The sequence below is a fragment of the Protopterus annectens genome, chromosome 9.part0 (assembly GCF_019279795.1).
Source record: "Protopterus annectens isolate FY-2018-M chromosome 9.part0, PAN1.0, whole genome shotgun sequence".
NCBI classification, from domain to species: Eukaryota; Metazoa; Chordata; order Ceratodontiformes; family Protopteridae; genus Protopterus; species Protopterus annectens.
This window is the reverse complement of record NC_056743.1, coordinates 1,555,804,818-1,555,819,284: the sequence shown is the minus strand read 5'-3', so window position 1 is coordinate 1,555,819,284 and position 14,467 is coordinate 1,555,804,818.

Sequence of the window (14,467 nt, the reverse complement as noted above, 5' to 3'; positions counted from 1 at the left end):
AATTCCTCATTAGTCTAGGGGAAGTTGAGAGGAGTAGAAGCCCACCTTCCTTACACACACACACACACACACACACACACACACACACACACACACACACACACTCAGACACTCATCATATATTAAACACCAACTCATCACCCAATTGCACACATGGTCATACTTATTCATTCACACACAAGCACACACACGCACACACACACAAACTTACCCTATCTCCTAACAACCTCCCCTTCTGTGATCATACCTCTCAACATCTTAAAACAAGAAATCTGGACAAATCCATAAATAAAATGTAGACAAAGGCCCAAAAATAGGGACATTTTTAAAATATTGCTCTTACGAACTTAGAAAGTGATAGAATAAAAGGTTTTGTATTAGCATGAATTTTCTGAAGGGTATAAAGTCTGAAACTCAAAAGTCTGTCATTATTTTCTAACTTCAATCCTTATTGATTTGCTACTAATTTGCCAGAAAACCACGATTTTCGAAAAAACAGACCAAAATATGTAGCAAAAATCTGGACATTCTGCGAAAATCTGTACAGTTGAGAGGTATCAACCAGGCAGACTCACACAGACACACCCACTCACCTGAGACTACGCATACCTCTCATGCACTCAAAGTGCAAACTCCCACAAACACTATCTGTCCACTGAACTTCCCAGCACTTATCTCTAACACAATCATTCCCACTGAAAGTAATGAGTGAATGCAAATTTTTGGTCATGTTAATTAATGCAGCTGGCAGTCTTGATTTACACAAGTTAGTGGTTCTATGGCTCAGTCACCTGTGCAAATCACTTATCATAGGCACTTCTGGTGGAAAGCACACAACTGATTATCATATGCCTCTTCCTTTGACTGCCTTACTTATACTTGCTGTAGCCTGAGACAGCCCTACATAGAGCTGCACCTCATTGAGTTAAATCATAACAGTAGGGCTGTCTCTGAATTGGAAATGGCTACAACCAGTGGTAAAGAGAGATTACTGCTGGTGGTAACATTTCTGAATCCCAAGGAGCGTTAGTTATTAAGTTCACTGCATGGAAAGTTCATTTTTAGTTATGTTTGTATCTGGCTAGAAAGCTTTGGCCTTTGCTAAAGTTAATCACATATTTCAATACCAACAACAGCTACATTTTTAGTTTAAAATACTTCTGTAAGAAGTAAGACTCTCCTGCGAAGTATAGATTGTATTAATAGTTCAAAAATAAAAAAGACAGCTGGGTACACAAGTAACAGGATAAAAAAGTGCCCAACCCTAATAGGTGCACTGGTGCTGGAAAGAAATGACAATGCAGAATCCTGAAGACACCACAGCACTTCTACAATGGGGTTAGGACGTGCTCGGGGGGAGGATGGATCCATGTTGTAGAAGGAAAAAGTAGTCCACAAAAACAACAAAAAACTGACAGGCCAAAAAGAGCCATAAAGATGAAAAGAGTGGATTACTGAGGATAAGAAAGAAATTATTTTATTTATTTTTTTATGTTTGATTACCAGGAAAGTCCAACTGGGTAGAAGCCCATTTTCAGTGGAGGCCCGAGGCGAAAAGCTCCAAATTATCAAAAAAAAAGTTTAAGAACAATAATTTTACAAAGCTCAAAATTATCAAAAAACATTTTAAGAACAATTATTTTACAATCTTCAAAAATAAAGCAAAAACATCAACAGTTTAAATAATTAAAACAAATTAGAGATAATGTAAAAGCATTGGTTAAGAATCAATACACTGCATATGACAATCATTTAATATTTAGAGAAATTGTATGCAGTTTATAAAGAGATTAAATATAAGTTAGTCTAATAAAAATAGGAATTGCAATATGAAGTGAGGGGAAAACATGTTTATGCTATGTTTAGAAAGTCAAGGAAGAAAATTAGACAGCAGTAAGGAAGCAATGGAAGAAAGGAGAGTAAGGAGGTATAAGGAATGAAAAAGTACTTATTCACATTTAGAGATATAGTTTATCCAGGTTTTGAGCAAGAACAGAGCCAGGTTTTAGCAAGGAAGTCTTTCAGAGTGATTTTGAAAGATGGGAGGGAGGGTGTAGACCTGATGGATACAGGTAAGGAGTTCCAAGCTTAGCAACGTTGTACAAGTACAGACAATGTTCAGCAAATTTGCTAGATTTGTAGACAGACACTGGTCACTGCATCACAATGACTGACTGGGAACATAGTTCAGTTGAATGTTTTTTAGTGCTGGACAGGCAGACGGATGCTGGATAATTTTATAGGTGGTTAGAAGTTGTGTATATGTTAATTGATATGGCAGTTCTAACCAATTTAGGTTTTTCAGTCCTATACAGTGGTGGGTTCTGAAAGGGGTATATACTGCAAATTTAGCAACTTTGTTCTAGCATTGTTCAAGTTTAAATTTTGTGAAGCCTGGAGGTTAGTAAGGATGGGAGCACCATAAAGAAGGGTGGGGAGGAGATAAGTAGTGGCAAGTGTAATTTTAGTTGTGTAGGTGAGAAAGATATTGGTTCTGTCAAGCATCCCTAGTTTTTGATGAGTTTTTCTTATACATTTTTATATATACAGGTCGAATGTAAGATTATTATCCACTATCACCCCTAAGAGTTTGCTAAGAGAATTATGTATTGTTACTATTGTTCAAGAAGCCCAGAATTTCAAAAATAATAAAAGAGAGATTAGAGGAAAGAAAAATACTTGCACAAGAAAAAACATCAAAAGCAAATTTGAGTTCAGTAATACAACAGATTCATGAAAAACATTATATAGACCAAGAAACCTTGGGCCTTCTGCAAAAAAAAAAAAAAGAGACTGAGAAAGTGCAAAAATATAAACAACAAAACCAAGAGATTTTTTGAAAGGTGTAAAAAAAGAAACATGGGCATGGGAAAGAGAGATCTGATATGGTCTAATTTCTATGCTAAGGAGAAAGGTAAACTAGTCCATACAAAAATGCAGCTCCAAAGATATTTAAAGAGAAATACTGGCAAAAGAACCCAAATATGGAACATTCCACAATACAAAAAATAAAGATCACAAAGGATAACACAGAACAGAAGATTAGTAAAGTAGAAGTTAAGCAAATAGAAGCTGAAGTTATAGAATGCCTGCAAAGTAAAGGATTTAGTGTAGAAAATCTAATACAGGTCATGTCACAGCAAGATGGAACAATGAGCCCTCAAAATAAGGAGAAACAGAAGGAGCAGAAGACATTTATTTTTATTTTACATTTGTTAACCGGGCTAGTCTGGCTGGATACATGTCCATTTTCAGCAGAGGCCCGAGGAGAAAAGCTCCATTAACACTAATAACTAACAGTGATAAAAACTATCAAAAATTTAGACAAACTAAAAAATTTAAACACTCAGACATAAAAGCAAACAGCGAAAAAACCAAATGTGAAAAATAAGTAAGGAGATTAGGAACAGTTATTATGTAGTTTAGAAGAATTCAGAGGTAGTAGGAAAAGAGATAACAGTGGGGAAGGTAGTATTCCAATGAATTATTTGCTAGGGAGAGACTGTCAGGGAAAGAAGAGGACTGAGAAAATAGTTGTAACATATGGAGAGTCAGTAACAAATTCACTAGTTACAAGTTAGAATAGTACAAGTTAATCCAGGGTACTAGTATTAGGAAAGAGAATAGCATTGAAGTGAACTGAAAGTATGAAGTATGGAAAAAATGACAAGATGTAGTGATACAGCATAAAGAAGGAAGAAGTAGGAAGAGAAAAAGAGAAGAAGGAAGAGTCAATAAGCAGGTAGGTGAAAAGAGGGATCTGAAGTAATATGGACATGGGAAGGAAAACGAGATTTAATATGGTGCAATATTTATGAAAAGGAGAAAGCAAAACTAATCAGTATAAAAAGAGCAGCACCAAACATATTTGAAAAGAAATACAGGCAAGGGCATCCAGATATATGGAAAATTTTGCAATACAAAAATTAATAAAAATAAAGGGGGAAAGTAGAAAAGAGGATTAGTAATAGAGAAGTTAAAGAAATAGAAACTGAAATTATAGAAACCACTACAAAGTAAAGGATTTAGTGTAGAAAATCCAACTCTGATAATGTCACAGCATGATAGAACAGTGAATCCCCAAATTAAGAAAAAGCAGGTGGATCAGGAAGCATCTGTTCAGTTGCTACATGAAGATACTCTGGAGCTTTTAGTAAGAAACCACTACAAACCTTCAGTTGGAGTTGCACAGGAAGGGAAGGAACAGGAAACAGTGGCAACTCTGACACAGCCAATGTTGTGGAGTGATAGGCCAATGCATTCCCATATGAAAGAGCAACAGATGATGCAGGATGTAGCTGAAAAGAATATGTCACAGGAAGATGTTCTAGAACTCTCTGTAGAATGCCTGCAGGAAACAGAGAATAAAGAATGTGCCCTCAGTTTAAAGGAAAATTATCTAAGGGAAGAGTTGCTTGATCTAATAAAGGTGGATAGATATATTAAGATCGATGAAAGAAATAACAGTACAGAAAGTCAATAAGGCCCAAAATATTAGAAGTCTGATAAAACAAATGAATACAGTAATCAAGACTATTAACACAAGTATTCATGTGACATAACAGAAGTAAATAGGATATAGTAACTGTGCAGTTAAATTAATAACAGATAAATTCTTATCACAAAAATATAGGGCAATAAGGGAAAGAAAGGGAAGAAATCAAATGTCATCATGGAAGTATCAAATAGAGAAAAGCATAAAGCAATTAAGACAAGAAGTGCTACTGTTAGAAGAGTATAGAAGATGGAGCATGTCGCTTTCGTGTATGGGACATGAAAAAAGAGTCTTCGAGGGTTCTGTTCAAGCAGCTTTATTTTATACAAACACATCACTATAAGGACTTATTGAGTTTAACTTAGATAACTAATATACAAACTAACAACAATGATATGTATGCTCTCTCTCTGGCTGCTTCTTCAAAATGGCGCTTAGGTATTGCACCTGTCTCGTATTTATACATGCACACACAGTCTCGCATGCTTCTTAAAGACACAGCTTGCTTACATGCTTGTACTATGATCTACAGCCTCCCTCTTTGAGACTGGATCATGTAATTGTTATGAGATTATTCAGCATGCAAAATTACAGGAAATCTTTAGTTATGCACTATGCAATATCAAATATACATGTATGTACAATCAAGTCCATGTTGCTGTGTATTTCACACTAGGTTTTGTTACCCGTCCATAAAGTATGACATAAAATTGGGAAATAGCTTTAGCAACTGGATCAGTTTCTGTAAAATGGTTGACCTGTGGTATGTTTGAATCAGTTATTGGGACTGTATCAGAATTTGGAATACATTCCGATCTGGAAACAGTGTCCGATTCATTCTTAGGTTTAGGGTCTGCATCACAGAAACAATGTTGTGATTGCAATGATGTTGATGATGATGATGATTCTAGTACAGGAAGAAGATGTCTGTGATTCCTCCTATACTCCACACCCTCAGAGTTTACCAAGTAGGATCTTGGCTTGGTACAGATGCCTGTAATCAGTCCTATTCGATCAAAACCTTTTGTTTGCTGAATTTGTATCGTCTCCTTCCCTCAACGGATGAAGTAATCTGCTCGAGCTGTCATAACTAGTTTTCTGTCTATTACACTTCTTAAACAATTGAGCCTTGATGGTTTTATTTTTTTTAGATTTAGGCTACAACAAACTTGAAGAAATAGGTAGTGTAGTTCAAGTTTGCCTGGAAAGCAGGCTTTGAGCAGGTGAGCCAAGAATATCATCACGGGGTATGTTTCTGAGAGTAAGTTGACTGAAGAATACATCGGTTTTGTCATGTTTTGACCTTTCAAGTAATGGCTTTCCACTCTGCACTGTACGTTCAGCTAGACCATTGGACTGAGGATATTCAGGACTACTAGTGACATGTACAAAGTCCAATTCCTTTGCAAATTTCTGAAACAACTGGCTAGTAAATTGAGTACCATTGTCAGAAAAAAGTTTGTCTGGACTACCATGTACTGAGAAATGATGTTTCAACTTATTAATAACAGCAGTGGATGATAGATTAGGTAGTAGATCAATCTTAAACCAATTTGAATAAGAGTCTACCTAAACTAAGTAGTGTTGATTGTTCCACTCAAAGATATAAGTTGTCACAGTAGACTAAGCTAGTTCAGGAAGTGGACTTAGCAGAAGCGGTTCTCTTTGCAAATGTGATCTGGTACTATTGCATACTGAACAAGATGAAAGAACACTATCAATGTCTCTTCATAATGAAGGCCAAAATACTAATTCTCTTGCCCTTCTCTTAGTGGATGTGGACCCTGGGTAACCACGATGCAAAATCTGGATATATTCTTGTTGTAAGGAAGCAGGAACAACAATTTAAGGACCTTTGCAAATAATACCATCTTCCATCAACAATTCATCTCTGGAAGGAAAATACATTTGCACTTCAGGTGGTACACTAAATTGCTTTGACGACCATCCGACATTAATATAGTAACTGAGTTTATCTCTTAACTCATCAAGTCTAGTGGTGGAAAAATTATGGACTGACATCACATCAAAGTCAAAATTCTCTGCATCAAGCTGCTCTGTTGTATTTCTGAGCAATCTGGATAAGGTATCAGCCAGATAGAGCAATTTTCCTTTAGTGTAGACCATTTTGAAATTGCACTTTTGCAATCTGGGCATCATTCTTTGTAATCTCTCTGGAGTGGAATGCATAGGCTTCTTTAGAATAGTAACTAGAGGTTGATGGTCAGTTTCAATCTGAATAGCTCAACCATAAATATAATCATGAAACTTGGAACATGCAAATACTATTGCCAAATGCTCCTTCTCAATTTGAACATACTGCATCTCGGTTTGGGTTAGTGTTTTAGATGCATAGGCTACAGGTCTGTCCTCATGAAGTATAACTGTGCCTAGACCAAAGTTTGAAGCATCACAGGAAAAAGTAACTGGTTTATTCACAAAATAGTATCTTAATGTAGGTGGGGTGGCAATTTTCTGCTTGAGGTCTTCAAATGCCTTCTGGTGCTGTTCCAGCCATGACCATGCAACATTTTTGCATGTGAGTTCTCTTAATGGTGCTGTCAACTCACTGAAGTCTGGTGTAAATTTGCCTATATAGTTGACCATGCCCAAAAAACACTGTAAAGCCTTTACATTATCTGGCGCTGACATTTCAAGAATAGCTGCTTGCTTGGTCAGGTCTGGTCTCAAGACTGTACTTGTAAACAAATGACCTATGTATATAATGTCTGGAAGTCTGAATTGCATTTCAGAGGACTGAGCTTCAAGTGTACTTCACATGCTCTGTCTAGAACTTTCTTGAGGTTTCTGTCATGCTCTGCTTCACCATTGCCTCCAACCAATAGATCGTCTACTATTATGGCACAGGAATAACCTGAAAAAATTAGCTCCATTGCACTCTGAAAAATTTCACTTGCAGAATTTATTCCAAATGACATCCTTAGGAATCTGTATCTGCCAGAGTACCCAAAGTAGTTTGAAATTAGGATTTGTGATCCAGCATCATTTGCCAAAATTAACTCTTTGCATCCAAAACAGAAAATACAGTGGTATTCAGTATTAAAACTGTAACTTCTTTGACTGTGTGCATTGGATGATATGGTCTTTTTAATGCTTTGTTCAGATCTCTTGGGTCAATCCATATTCCAATTTTGTCTGAGCCTTTTTTGTTAGCGACTGCCATGAACGTCACCCATTCAGTTGGTTCTGTGACTGGATAAATCATACCTTGCTGCACCATTTTATCCAACTGAGCCTTAACTTTGTCTTGCATAGCTATTGGAACTCTTCTTTCTGGTCTGACTACTGGAGTGACCTCTGGGTCTAACTTTATGGAATCCACAACTGGAAGTTTGCCTAACTTGTCATTGAAAACATCACCATACTCTGAGAAAATGGCTTCAGAGAAATTAGAACTCGGAAATGCACTTATGTGATGAACTTCTTTGGCAAAATAAAGTAGATTCATCCTTAAACTATGTATCTTTGAGACCCAATAAAGACTGCACTGGTCTTCGGACTACATAAAATAACAAGTTGTAACAGTTTTCGGCCAAATAACATGAAAGCATCACTGGACCTTCGGACTGAATTTCTTCACCTCCATAAGCAACAAGTCTCGCTTTATTGGTTACATTGAGCTGTCCATTATTTCTCACTCTTGCAAATGTATCTGCTGATATAACTTTTCACTTTGAGCCAGTATCTTCTTTGAGCTCTGTAGATTTTCCATTAATCAAGACAGTACAAAATACTTCACTTCTTGTTAACAAATTCACTGCATCATCTCTTTCACCAAGCACTGATACACCATCTACATAGAAAGCTGACTGCTTCAGCTCTATTGGATCAACTTGCTTTTTCGAGTGACCTTTCTTTACAACTGTGTGAGGCTTACTTGATTTGCAAAACTTTTGGAAATGGAGCCTTCTTTCGCACTTGTGACACTGCCAGCCATATGCTAAGCACTTCTCTCTTTTAGACTCATGATTTGCACCACAATTGTGACAATTAACAATAAAGCTAGATTTGGGTTTTGCTGATTCATGCTTGTACTGCACTGAACTGGTGGCTGCACCCATCTTAGAACTTTCTGGAAAGCCTTGTGGCTTCTTTGGAAACCCTGTGGCTGCCATGTGCTTAGGCCTGCTCTTGTTAGCCAAATGTTGCATACTATCTGCATGCGCACTGGATCCACATGAAACCATGTTCTTGTCACTTGCAAGCATACTTGTGTGTTTTTCTGTCACCTCATTGATTTGACAAATCTCTATGGCTTTGCTGAACATTAAATCACTGTCATGAAGTAAAATCTTTCTCACAGCAGCACTGTTAATACCACATACATGTCTGTCCTTTATCAGCTCATCTTTTAAATCACCAAACCGACACATCTTAGCGCTGTTTCTCAAGTCAGCTATATAAGCTGCAAATGTTTCCCCTGGTTTCTGATCTCGTGTGTAAAACAAATGCCTCTCAAGTATAATATTCGTCTAGGGGTTACACATTTCTCTGAGCTTGCACTTCAAACACTCAGGGTCTTCCCTTGATTCAGCTTGTACAACAATATGGCAGTCCACACCTTCTCCTTCATATACTGCTGGTGCATACAAAAATGAACGCTCTCTTTCTATGGCCTCTGACCCTGCTAGGTTTAGCAAAATGAATACCCTGGTGCATGCTTCTCTATCTGCATAAGCTGCTTGTATGAAAATGGTGTACTCCTGCTCAAATATTCTCCAGTTTTCTGCAATATTCTGATCAAATACAAGTGGTAGGGGTTTTCGAAATCTGCCTGCCATATTAACACATACCAGCAAAGGGTTTGCAAATAAGCATGGACATACACACATTTACATATGCTAGAAACTAATGCCAGTAATTGTCCAATGCCTTTGTCCTCTGAACTTAAACCTTTGTTGGGCTTTTTGGAATAATGTGAATGAACAAATTTGTAGAACTTTCGAATAACTGGACTTTGCAAAATAAACTTCTTGGGCATTTTGGTACTTTCGTAATATTGTTGGAAAGGCAAAAATGCTAAAGTCATTTACCATTATTTGCTAAAGTTATTTACCATCATTTTAAGAAACATTTGAGAACATTACAATGTGACTATATAACCCTTGAGCACTGTAATACTCTTGTAATGTTGTCTTTTGCAAGAAAACACCTTTTATCTGTGTAAGAAACATATCAAGTAACTGCACAATGCGAATAAGTCAAATATCAGTTGCCTTAAACTCAATAACTTTTCAAAGTAATTGCATTTTGAGAATAATTGCATACAGCACACTGAAATGTCCCTAAAATGGTGGTACCTTGCTAGGCAACTCTTTACAGTACAAGAAGCACTAGGTAATGTAGGTACTTTGTGAACAGACACACTCGGCACAATAAACTTTCCAAAATAGGTATACTTTGACTGAATTTCACGAAATAGTTGCACTTTGCACAAAATAAACTCTTTTGAAATACATGTACAGTAATAAGCACACTCTGTAAGTACTTTTACACACTTTGAGATACTTTGAATAATGATAGTTATGCCCTTGATACAATACAAAGTCATAGTTATGCCCAAACACTGCACTTTGCCAAAACACATACAGTTGTCTTGCTTTATTTATTTTTTTTTTGCTTAATGTGCCCTTTTTTCTTATTGTAATTGTTTTGTTCATTTAAGACCTTTTCATGCCCTGTGTACTTTTCTTGTGCTTGTTTTACTCTAAACATACCCAACTTTGCCTTAAACACACTCGTTTTGCTTTAAACATGCTCTGTTTTTACTTTACTGTTAATCGTTCCATCAAATATTTTTATCTTAAACATTTTCTTTAGCTAGCAAACTTTTTGTACTTTCCCCTTGCCTGATAGTGCGGTTTGTGCCCTTGTAATTACCCTTTTTCATCTTTCATGCCATATAAATAGTTTGTGTTATTTCTCATTACCTTTGATTCTTTCTGGCTATGTTTATGCTCTTTTCTCTCAGTTTTGCCATCATTGTTGTCTTTGCACCTCATGGCTCCAAATATTCATCTCTCTTTGATCCTAGTTCTGACACCATGTTGCTTTCATGTATGGGACACAAAAAAAGGGTCTTCGTGGGTTCTGTTCAAGCAGCTTTATTTTATACAAACACATCACTATGGAGACTTATTGAGTTTAACTTAGATAACTAATATACAAACTAACAACAATGATAGGCATGCTCTCCCTCTGGTTGCTTCTTCAAAATGGCACTTAGGTATTGCATGTGTCTAGTATTTACACATGCATGCACAGCCTTGCATGCTTCTGAAAGACACAGCTTACACATGCTTGTACTATGATCTACAGAACAGATCAACAAAAATACTTAGGAAAATAGACATGATAAAACAATGCACAGTATTAGAACAGACCAGGATCTATTGTACACCATTGCAAACAATAAACTAAAGATATCAGCACAGGCAGAAAAACTTGGCAGATATGCAGATAAATATAAAGGAAAAGTACAAAATAAGTAATTCAATGATGACCCAAAAAGTTTTATAGAGAACTGGGAAACAAAGCCAAGGGAATAGAAACACCATCAAAAAAGAAGAAATGGACACATTTTAGAGAAATATCTATGAAGTTCCAGTGGAACATATAAAGATGCTGAATGGACAGAAGAAGTTAAAGAAACAGTAAGAAGTTCAAATGTACAAGATATGAAATGGGATGGAGTAACATCCAGGGAAATTGAAACAAAATTAAGAAAAGCTCCTAACTGGAAAACCCCAGGCTCAGGTGCAGTACCTAACTTCTGGCTAAACATATTAACATCTTTACACTAAGATTTAGTCCTGAGTAAGAACTAGTTATATGCGCACTCTGAAAAGACACCAACCTGGTTAACAACAGGAAAAATGACACTCCTCATTAACAGTGAACCTACAAGCTATCCTAAAGACTATAGACCACTAATATGCCTTCCAAAGATGTATAAATTATACAACAGAATTGATGCAGACAGAGTGAAAAGTGGCAAACCACTTTGCAAATAAGCCATGATAAATGACAAGTTAATATCTTAGGGATAAGAAAGGGGGATAAGAAAGGGTCACTCTTTGTCAAAGTTGCCCTTTTGTCTTGCCCTTAAGCCATTAAGCTGTCTATTTACAGATTAGGTCATGGTTGCAATTTGGCTCCCAGAAAACAACAAAGTGTAAAGAATTCTCATCTTCTTTTTGTGGGTGATTTAAAACTGTATAGCTTATCATATGAGGAGCTGAAAGCAGAACTGGAACTGGTCAAAAATTTCTTATGAGGAAGAAATGTATATTTGACATTATAAAAATAAACTTTGACAGAACATTTTCCTAAAATTCACTTTCCCTCCTAATGAAACTGTGTAGCATTTAAATACATCAGAATTTTAACTAAAGTACAACTTTTATACTCAGTTTTATGAATATCTTTATATTGTAGTCAACTCAAATATTTCAACTACTTAGTATAGCATATTTCTAAGACATGACATGTCTTACCTAAAATGTTAAGAAGTGCATTTTAGTTTTATTGATTTGGCAGTTAAGATATCTATCTATTTTAATTTATTCTAAACCATAGGTACAGATGAAATATATTTAAACAGATTTATAATATTTTCATTTTGTGTTACACAACTAAATCCCTCGATTTATAAGTCTTAAACAAATTTATCTCACAGAGGCCCCATGGCTAAAATTATTAATGTTGGGCTTAAAGGACATCTTAGATATGCTGGCAATCCTCAAAATCACCCATAGGTATGTATGCAATATTTGAGTTTATTTATTTATTGTCTTTTGTTTGTTTACCAGGAAAGCTTTACTGAGCACAAGCCCCATTTTCAGCAGAGGCCTGTGGAGAAAAAGTCCACATAAAATACATATTTACAATGAGCAAAAATAAAAATTAAACATTTTAAGCATTACTCTGTAGGTAGTATTGAAAGAAATAGTAAAGAAATGTATAATATACTTTAAGAAGTTATATTATTTTACATAAATCAAATTCATGTTAACATGTAATAGTTGGTAACTGAAGAGCATTGATAATGTACATAGGTTCAGTATATATATTGACATTAATGAGGTAGGAAGTCACTAGAGCAGGAACAGAAAATAGAGGAGGAGGAGGAGGAAGGGTATGAGCAGAAATAATCAAGGAAAACACAAGCAGAAAAAGTTCTGATAATGGAGAGGTTGAGATAACAGCAGCTAGGCAAGATGATGAGGTGAGTAAGGAAGGGGTATTAGTAGGAGGGGATTAAGGATATACATTAGTTGGAGGAGCATTAGTGGGGAAGAAAGAGATATAAAAAGAGGTATAAAAAGAGTCAGGATGATTGACAGAGAGAATGGCAATGAAAGAAAAACAGAAAGAAAGGTGGATTTAGTCAAGATGGGAGCATGAGCATAGCCATAAGGAAGTTAGGTGTTGTTTTAGATAGTGTTTGAAATGCATGGTAATGTTGCTTTGTTTTGTTTTAGGTTGGGTGAGATGGAGTTCCAATGCTTAGCAACATAAGTTGAGTAAAGTGAGTCACGTGTACTGTTATGAGACTTGCTCCTGGTCAGCAGATATTTGCTCTGTGAGCTGAGATTCTAGAGGGGAAGTAGTGTTTCAGGATGTTTTGTAATAATAGGCAGGTGTCGGGTTTGTGTATTATTTTGTGAATACTAAGCAGTTGTGAGTAGGTAAGGTAATTAGGTAGTTTGAGTCAATCTAGGTGCTTCATTGCTAGGCAATGGTGTGAAAAGTTTGGAATTTTGACTCAGATGTTGCTATTTTATTGTAACAAACCTCTAGTTTATTTTGTAAGGTGGAGTGAAGGTTAGTCAGGATGGGGGTTGCATAGAGAAGTGAAGGAAGAAGCTAAGATGTTGCTAAAGAATTCCTAGCATAGCCAAGGAGAAAGGGTTTATTTCTGTACAGGAAACCCAACTTTTGGTAAGTTTTATTGATGGCTATAGATAATTATTAATCGTAGTTTAAGTTATCAATTGACTACTCTTACTCAAATTTTGCATCCTGTGTTGTCATGAAATAAGTTATGTGACTACTGATATCTATCAGCTGTTTATTTTCTTTTAATACTAATGTGAACCTTATTGAAAGACTAGGGGGTTACCAGTTATTAACAGAATATAATTCCTTAACTTCTTTACATACGGAGTTGGCATTTGCTTCAAAGCTTAATACATTTTGTTTGCAAGCTCATCTGGTCTAGAAACTTTATTATTTGACAATGGCATTATAATGAGTAGAACCATATTAAGAATATAGACATTTACTTTTTAAACCAGAACACCATTCAAAATGTTTTAATACCATTCATCTCTTTATAATTTTGAAACTGATAAATGTTCAGATAAAGGTTAATGATACATTCTTAAATTACTTCTGTCACTTGAGTGTGCTTAATTGTTCCGAGATATTTTTAGATGCTGTTTATTTCTCCTTAGATATCTTAACGTTGGGCTAGAAGTGTATCTAAAGCATCTAGATTAAAATGACAATATCTCTCCACACAGTAATGAGATATTTGGGGTCCTTTATACACTAAATACAAATGCTGTTTTATAAACTGCAGCCATTTGTCTATATATTAAACATATTTTAATTGTGTAATTAAATCAAATATTTTATGCTGTGAGCGATTCTTATATATTATTCATACAGATGCACCAAAAGACTTACCCTGGGATTCAGAAAGGTTTAGTATAATAGCAGGATTATCAGGCAAGGTTTCTGCATTCCACTAAGCTTTTCTATCTATAGACTTCTCCACAGTTGAGGTAGCACAGGTGGTCCAATCTTTTTAAATTTCTCCCCAATATAGTGCTTAAAGGGAGCCAGTTGTTCTCTGTTTAAGGAAGCCAGTTGTTCTCTGTTTATCACCCAAAATTATTTTAGAATATTCCAGATAAAGTACTATAAAAAGTGCTAGCTGCCTTT